Source organism: Hetaerina americana, unplaced genomic scaffold (genome assembly GCF_022747635.1).
Source record: "Hetaerina americana unplaced genomic scaffold, ioHetAmer1.1.p SCAF_7, whole genome shotgun sequence".
Classification (NCBI taxonomy): domain Eukaryota; kingdom Metazoa; phylum Arthropoda; class Insecta; order Odonata; family Calopterygidae; genus Hetaerina; species Hetaerina americana.
In genome coordinates this window covers 57,825,440-57,834,958 of record NW_027287316.1, presented here as the reverse complement: position 1 = coordinate 57,834,958, position 9,519 = coordinate 57,825,440, and the positions used below count along the sequence as shown (strand labels likewise).

Genomic DNA, 9,519 nt, shown 5'->3' with positions numbered 1-9,519 from the left:
TATATTAAATAATATTTCTTTAAGCCACAAAAGATTTAACCAGTAAGAAGCTCAATTCATCCTTTCCATTCAATTTTATTAATTATAACCTTGTCATTACGTACTTCTTTTGCTTCAGTTATATTTGCTTACAAGTTCGAGTCTCTGTGACCATTCTTCACTCATAACTTCCTCGATCTAACCCTTCCTATCTAAAACAATTTACTTATCCTACGAGGGCAATTTCTAATTATTAATGTCTACGGTCGCCAAGCAGAAATTATTGCTTCAGAAGCACTCCGACTATTAATTAAGTCTCTCGACCAGAGAGGCCGCGCGATAGTAATGTGTCGACCCAAATTGCCCACCAAATGCTGGTCTAGTCAAGGCTATTCTCATGATACACAATCACTTTTGTTTGTTCATCGCAACAAGTCAATTGATTCTGATGAACATTTCTCTCGTCATACTTTCGAAGAAATTGATTGATTTGGGTGTGTCCTGCTGATGTTGACAACATGGCCCGAGGAGTAGAGAATATTCTCTTTCATAATGCTCACGATTTTTTTAAAATTTTTAAATCATTGAGTCTGCTCACATATGCATCATCTCATTGTTTTTCATTACTACAAAGTCTTCTGTAAGATTCTCGGCTTGAAATGCGACAATTGTGTTCAATTATATATACTTGTCATTAAGAAAGTATGCAAAACCCTAAAGATTATATTAATACCTAGTCATCTCGAAATAGGTCATTAATCATGGAATATCAAATTCTATCAAAATAGTAACTCAAATTACGCTTCCACGTCGAACCGAAAATATTTAATGGCAATAGCTGTAATTGGTTCAAGGATACCAGTGAAGACGGAAGTAAGGAAAACCACTCAACGGAAAGCTTTTGTGTTTCTTCAAACAGCAGATGATAAATACGGTCGTCCCAAAAAATTTCATATTTCGGCACTCTAAACGCCATGGTCATGTCGTCAATATGCTCACTGAGACTAGAAACCAAATATTTTAAGTAAAAACTTTCACGGCAAATTCACCGTTGTGAATGACAAAGCTTATACATTCAGAGAAAAGCTGCCACAACCCATGTAGTTTCTGCTTCAATACACATAACCAGACACAGTAATACTTGATAAATGTCACTGATATAAAATTTTATAGACACAAGTATTTCTATCTCCGAAATCAAGAACTACCTTTGTTAATCGGCATTGAGATGAGGAATCATTGGTATTGGAAAGCTCTTCTACATGATAGCACGGCATATGGGGAAATTAACTATGAATTTTCACCAATTTTTTATTATCTCAAAAGCATCTCATACTAAATTATTGCTGTTACTCACCCAATGTTTTTGAATTTTTTTCAGATTACACTGTACACTATTCGACATCTCTTTTAAAGTTATTATACTTTTCGACGCATCCACGGACAAACTTAGTGCAAAATGAATAACTATATCCTTCCCTTACCGTTCGTGGAAATAATGGCGTCTTAAATCTATCTGCTCAACCCTTGATCTCTCTGATGTTAATTACATGAACTCTCGCACCATAGACCGATGGTACTAAAATACATTTTCAAAGTAATTTCTAAAGATAAATTGTTCCAATTTATGCAAGAGATTTAATCTGCAATTCAACCTTCGCGATGTTGAGTGATTCCCATCCTAGCTCCTCTGATAATTTTGATACGCTACTCAGTTTATCATAACAACGTTTAACAAATCTAGCCCCTCTACGCTGCAAGCGATCCAGTACGTCAGTCAATCCAACTTCATGAGGATCTCACGTACTAGCAGTATATTCTAAATGAGGCATAACCAGCGAAATATAACATTTCTCTTTAACCTTCCCGTCACATTTCTCCACGGAATGGACGGTTCATACTGACTATTTACTTCTAACTAAGACTAAGTTATTTATTTCCGTATTTCGCCGAAAATACTACATTCCTTTATATCTTCTTAAAAGTCTTTTATTTTCCTTCCTCATCACCTTTACCCATCATTTTCCCTTCCATCAGGGACTACAGATGGATCCCGGGCCCGGTGGCGGCGGGGTAACGTCCTCGCCAACCAACCCAGAGATCGCGGGTTCGTTTCCCTAGCTGGATTTTCCTCCATCTAGGGCTTGGTTGTATGTAAATGTCTACAATGTAATGTCTGTGATGTAAGACTTAGGTGGAAGAAGGGACTATAAGTCTCAACCTCGCTCAATTAAGTCGTTACATAAATAAATAAAGAAATAAACACAGAAATGGACTATCTCCAATATTTCCTGCATCCTCTTTCCCTGCCTTCTCCGGACTTCGACGTTTACTTTCCTCTCCGTCCAATTTATTTTCCTCTATTCTCCACCACTCCCGCATCTGAAAAGCCTCCACAATCTACGCTCGTCCTCTTACCTCAAAGACCAGGTCTCACACTCATAAGCACTAAGCGCCAAGTCAATTTTTTACCAGCTTTTTCTCCACACTGGTGCTCAGCGTGCCCATCATCAGTTCTTTTCTGGTTGAAATTGCATATTTTACTGACGTAATTCATCTCCTTATGTCTCCACCTCTACGCTATCTATCGTTTTCACGATATCCACGGATAATGTTCGCACGAAAGTCGCCGCCATGAATCAATTTTGGGCTTCGGAGGCTTAAGTTTCCCCCGGATCAATAAATTAATAAGTTATGCGTATATATTAATAAGTTATGATAGTTGTGATTTTACGTTCATACTAACAGCCTCCGTGGCGCAATCGGTTAGCGCGTTCGGCTGTTAACCGAAAGGTTGGTGGTTCGAGTCCACCCGGGGGCGGATCTTTTTTGTCACTAAATTACTCAGACAATTTGAATTGCACCAATGGGTGTAATTTTTTGAAACTTCACACCAAATGTTACTTCCAATATTTCTGAAAATATTCTTATTGTTAACTCAATTCTCCTTTGAATTTTCATGGTTTTGTTATTGTTAAGTTGACGTAGCAAGCTCGAGTTACGAATCTCGCATTTGTTGAGTGGCCACAATAGACAACACCGTTCTACAGCCTAATTCTACTAACTCAAAAGTCCCCCATGTGTTTTTTTCCACACATCGTTTCAGATTATCTAACAACGGAATCCCCCTTTCAATACCCATATCGTATTTTGATGCCATCCACAACCATATAACGGCTGCAATTTAGTTGCAATGATCTCCTGTGTTTCGGCGAACAGGTTTACATGTATGTTCATTAACTGAGGATTATTGCCTTAATTTTCATTACTTGATTCAATTTTAAATGTTTCGGGCCTCAGGAAAAATTATCATTCGTAAGTTCAAAAGTGACCGCATCTTCATCAGAACCTAAAATCTTTTTATTTGATTCTTAAATTTCCTTTTAAAAATGTCTAAAATGAACAGGATATACATGGATAAAAATACATGAAAGGCATACGATCTAAGGGTGTAATATATTTATCCCTCACCGCCGAGTCGGAACTACAGCTAGAGTTTTTCTTTAATCGACGATGACTGTATACGGTCTGCCTAAATTTCCTCTGCCCGGCTGCTGTATTGCTTTCATTTTTCGCTATCAAATAATTTCCGAAATTTCTTTCCATTGGATCATAATTATTCCATTATTCAGATGAAACTCAAGATGCACTTACTACATGTACTAGCCAATGATTGGAATTAAAACTACAACTCATTCAATCTGGTTAAAATATACGGACGAATATAACGGGTCATTACAAAAATTTCTGAATCAATTTCACTTTTTAGCATACCAAACGATCGATCTCTCTATTCCACTTGAGCATTCAATACTTAGTCTCGTGATTACTTCTCAATGAATAGTTTTTTGATTTGTAAATATTTGGCAATGATAGTATTTAAAAGCCCATTGCAGGCCAAACTCTTTGTTTAACTCAACCATGTGAATTTCAAGGTCTCTGACTGATTTTACATCTTCCTCATTACTCTGATAACCCCAAATGCATTCATACACTGCATTGTAACTGAACCCATGATCGAATGTAAATAAGTAAAATCAGTTGAATTTACACTTTTTGCTGTTGATATAAGGGTAAATATATTTACTTTTTTCCCAATGAAGAGATGTATACATCGTTAGATTGCTGCTTTTTAGGAAATGTAACGGAACAAAGTATACACAAATTTTATTACACAAAGTAAATTTTTAACGACCTGAGACAACATTTTGTGTATTATCTAAGGGGTACCATTCAGTTCAAACTGCCATCGCTTTCATACCAGACAATGCTGCAGGAAAGAATGCAGCCATGAAACACGATCACATGAATTCAGGTTTCAGTAATTTGAGTTTACATTAAATTTTGATCAAATATTTCTGATTCCAGAGTTTTAGAGAAGATGTGGCTTTGATCGAGGAGAGTCATCCGCTAAGTGTACACCAAAATGCAGAAATTTCGCGACATAGAAATCATTCCACTTGACGAGGAATCGTAACCCGGATCCCCTCGATGTCCGGCCGAGTACTTAAACCAATTCAGCTACCGAGGTGCTCATTGACAACGTGACTTTCTAAGGAATCCGGTCATGCCGAATGATTTACGAGGGCAGTTCAATAAGTACATGTGTTAGAAATGAAGAAAACATTTCTTTTTATTTTTCAACATAGTCTCCTTTTAGAAAGATACACCTCTCCTAACGTTCCGGTCATTTTTTTAACCTCTCCAAAATGCGCCTCTGTCTCGGCGATAACTTCCTCGTTTGAGCTAATTTTTTTTCCCGCGAGCCATTTATTCATGTTAGGGAATAAGAAAAAGTCGCAGGGAGCCAGATCGGGATACGGGGGGTGCGGCAGCAATTCATAACGTAGTTCATGCACTTTAGCGGCAACAACTCCGGATCTGCTTATTGCTCACCGTGAGCAATCGCGGCACCCATCGGGCCGACAATTTTTTCCTCAACAACTTAACATGTAAAATATTAATTGCCGTTCCGGTCGACACACCCACGGCCTCTGCTACTTCGCGTACTTTCGTTCGTCGATCAGCGAGAATCATGGCGTGGACCTTTAGAATGATTTCCTCGGTAACCACGTGTGCCGGGCGTCCTGGTCGCTCCTCATCAAAAACAGATGTTCGCCCACGTTCAAATTCGTTGAACCAATATCTAACTGTGGTCATAGATGGCGAAGTGTCCCCATAAACAGCATTCAACTTTGCTTTTATCTCCTCGCATTTCTTCTCATCCAAAATCAAAAAGCGAATTACCGAACGATAGTGCTCTTTTTCCATCTGAGCGAAAATCACGAAACACGTCTTACTCGAATGGCTGCCAAATCCAAACGAACCTTTAAATCAGTCTGAAATTTGTTTCACCGTCGTTTGATAGATGGCAGCACACGCTGATAACATAAACTTTTCTCAGGACGCTCTTTGTTGTCAAACACGGGTACTTATTGAACCACCCTCGTATACACTGTGAAAATTGTATATCCAGTTCCTTTGCTGAGATAGAATACCCAGAACATAAATTTAATCAGCTTAACGACTATGAGTAAATTGAAAAAGTAGGGATCAGAAGTACAAACAAGTTTTCAAAAAGTATTAACGACAAGCGAAAACCGAGCGAAAATAATCATTAAGGGTAACTGGTTGACTCGTACTGTTTTATTCCCATTTTTCTTCTGATACTACACCCACTGATGCCTTCAACTTCAATTACCCCGCGTATTCGGGATCCCTCTTGTTCTCGACTTTTTCATAAGAATCACTATGAGGAACAACCCCAGGATGAAATCTCATCGTACTAGAGATAAGTATCTTTTTAAAAGGCATCAATTTTGATGACGTGAAGCAAAGGATTTTTAAGAGAGGGGGATCCTATAAGCGGTGGTTATCCGTTCAGCGGAGGCGGCATTGGGTGAAATACGGTCGGCATAAAAGGATGAGGGTACAAGCTCGGGGTGATTCCGTTAAGGGTTTAAGCCCTGGGGTCAGGAGCAGGGAATAGGGTCTATCTTCATCAAATTATTCAGAGGCATATTTTCCGAGGAATGAGGGAGTGAGGCGGGAATGGTAGGAATGGTTATACGTAAGGGTTTTATGCCTTTTTTATGACTCAAAGACCCCTTCAGCTAAAGAAACGCCAACTGTGATTTCCTGGATAGGTACATCTGGAAAACGAAGGGTTTCTCTGGGAAACGAAGAGGAATCGGCTTAGGCTACCCTGATGACGTTCTTCCAAACGCCTCAGGGATTAGCCCGAGGTGAAACCTCCCATGGAACATATCAGACTATCCGTTTGGTTTACGACTGTAGTTCGTTTAGAATCTGAAACGATTAGGAGAAAATAAGAAATAATGCAGCTTTCTTCCACCATAGCCGAAAATAAATTTGTGCGTCTTTCAGTATTTCCCTCAAAAATGGATCGTAGATGATTTAATGAAATCGCAAAAACAATTGTCGATCTAATGAAGTGGTGATCGTAAACAGGAGTTGACCCGGAATCGTGTTTAAAAGCAATGCGGCTATCCAATTGCGTTTTTTTGGAATTACATGTACATTATGTAGGATCACTATATTAGGTAACCCATAACATGCTGTGTAATTGAAGCCGGCTATTTGATCTCAGTGGATTTTGGTAAACCCTCCCGCGACTCAAGAGTTATCGTAATCTCTCTTACCTTTGCAATACTCCTTTCCCTAATGATACTAATCTCGCATTTTGCTATTTTCCCCCCAATTTCCCCATCTACATTCATACGACCCGTCTTCACAAACCCTCTTTCCAATCAGATCCCTCCCGTTTTCTCATTCTGCTCCATCCATTGCTTTCAGTCTTCTAAGATGCTGAGGCGTCTCGAAAACGTACTTACACCATGCTCCGCGCTGCCGTGGACATGGGGATCATTGTGACGTTTATTGTCGACTTCCAAATGGCATTTACTGAAGTTTTCGAGATTGACAGATGTAATCATATAGTTAATGGAGTTTAGAACTGTAAAAAACCTCCACCATATGTCAGGTATCCGCCTGTTGAGAAGCGTTTTGGAGTCCCAACCGCACTTAACCACACGTGATTTAAAAAGTGGATGGCGCGAGAGAATCAAAGCTATCCGATACGATCATTATTTTGTTTATGAGCACATGCGAGTGAAAGGAGAAATCTACGTTATACCAATACGTCTGCGTTTCATTATTTTAGTCTTTTAACTTGCCTTGTGCAGTATTATTCGTAGTAGAAGTCTATTGTTTTAGAATAGGCTTGAACCCAAATTAGACCCAGCCATTGCATATTACTGAACTTATATGCTAACATTACTGAACTAACGAGATACAAATCATCCTTTAACCCCGTACTATGTATCGCAATAACTCGTTGATTAGCTCTGCATATTTTCTGCCTCCCTTAATTCCATCCGAAACCCCTCTTTTTTTTCTCCCTCTACCTCGATTTCTCCCCTCCATTACTGTCTCCAGCATCCCATTGTCTCTCAATTTCTCCTGCGTCCACTTGTCATGCCTTCCTCGAGTTTCTTCCTGCAGCCGTCTCGCTTCCCCGACTATGCCCAAAACTTCATCAATTGTTTTACTTTCCGTCCATTTTATTTTCTCTAGTCTTCTCCACATCCACATCTCGAAAGCCTCCAATATACGCTTAACTTCTTGCCTGAATGACCAAGTTTCCGAACCATTCAAAACTACGCTCCATATTGTATAAGTTTTCCAAAGTCATTTCCCTGCGTCTTCACTTACGGTGTCTGTCATAAACACCGGTCTCTTTGTAAAAAGACCCTGATAAATATAATATTAACTAAGGTTTCCCTAATTTCCAACGTTTTGCTATCCTCAGATATTGGAAAAGAACTTCAATTGATGTTTCCAAGTATGATTGAGCTATTGAACTCGCTATCGGCAAGAGTTTTTAATTTTTAACTTACCGAGGACTTTTGAAGAGTGATGAGTATAGGTGGAAGATGAAGGCTATCAAATAAAAAATAATTTAATCGAATGAATTGAAAAATAAAACAGTTAGGCTTTTAAAAAAGAGTTCATAAAGCATCAATATCCATTTAAATATATGCAGAGTCTTGGGATATCAACAATGTCAATCACATTATACGTTTTTTTAGGCAGAGTTGTGATATCCTTTGGCAGAATTGTGACATCCTTTTAAATGAAAATACTCGTAACGTTAACATTAAATGCCATTGGCTTCCATTAAAAAAATACTGGATGAAGAAATCTGTGACATGATCCCAGTTATGCCACCAAATATAAATTAATTCTCTTAATTCCTAAGAACCTTTTAGGAATCAAAATTCAATTCACACTCCTCGCACGTAGTGCATGTTTGGAAAAAATAAATGCTTGCGGATAAGGGTGGGGTTGGAAAAAAAGGATAATAAATATTTAAGACCTGTAACAAGCGGGTGGAATTTTGCCCGCGTTCAATCAAGAGCAGACCCTGCAACATTTTTTAATTGAAAATATGAAGCGTCAAAAATTATTTTAACCCAAATGAGGAAAAAATCTAGTCGAAAGTGGCCGAATATTTCCAACGAAGTTACGTACATGGATTAGCATGAGGAAGCTTTGGTGAATTTTCAACCTTACGCCCCGGGGGAGAAAATGAGTTTCGAAGAACTCTCAGCTATTTTCAGCAAAATAAATTGACCGAACGCCTCGAATGCATGCCTCAGAGCCAAAAAGTGGAAAAAATCAACAGACGGAAGGTAATTACACTTGCTTACTCACCGAAAATCCTCCCGCTTCATTAAGTCAAGCTTGAAGGATGGTGAACACATATTATCGTATGTCTTCACCGCCGATGGTCACACGGGCATGGTTTCAGAACCAGTAGAAGGCACCTACAATCACCGAGAGGTGTAACAACAATAACATTAGTTTAGAAGAGAAGATTTAAGCAAGATTTAATGTCTAGGAGGGATGCCAATCATACTGAGGAGCTCTAATTCGGAGTAAGGCAATACATGAAATATTTACAAGGCGCTCGATAATGTTGATGGAGGGGAAGAGAGATGCCTTTATTAATTATTTATTTATATTCTCAAAAATGAATTCATAGTATTTAATAGTATTAACCTAAAATCTAAAAAATATTCAAATCGCACCACACCCATGTTAATTTGTGTATTTTTACCCTATTTATGCATAAAAATACAATCCTACCACATTTCGTACCGTCTAGGCGTGATAACTCCCAAAACGAAATAACAAATTAATTTTCAGATTGATGTAAGATTAACATTAAGTTCGGACATTTAAAAATTACAGACAGTATCAGAACTCAAGTAATATTAAATAACATTGATAAATATGATAAATTTAATGTAAAACTGGGATTCTATTTTATGAAAGCTATTAAAGCCACATAAAAGTTGAGCCGTTTCGCCTAACATAAACATATGGGAAAATCATAAAATACGTATTTCACGTATGCATATAGTAGTTATAACGTGCTGCAATATCTATCGAATTGCAGTGAAAAGAAGAAACCCTTTCATGAGGACCATTCACAGATACTTAATACTCCATACA

The 9,519-nt window shown here is 38.2% G+C and overlaps 1 non-coding gene across 1 annotated transcript; it reads left to right on the top strand.

Annotated features, from left to right (window-relative positions):
* The first annotated feature begins 2,726 nt into the window (after nucleotides 1–2,726).
* TRNAN-GUU (transfer RNA asparagine (anticodon GUU)) lies at nucleotides 2,727–2,800 on the top strand. Its single transcript has one exon. It is a non-coding gene; the product is annotated as a tRNA-Asn (tRNA).
* The last annotated feature ends 6,719 nt before the right edge of the window (nucleotides 2,801–9,519 follow it).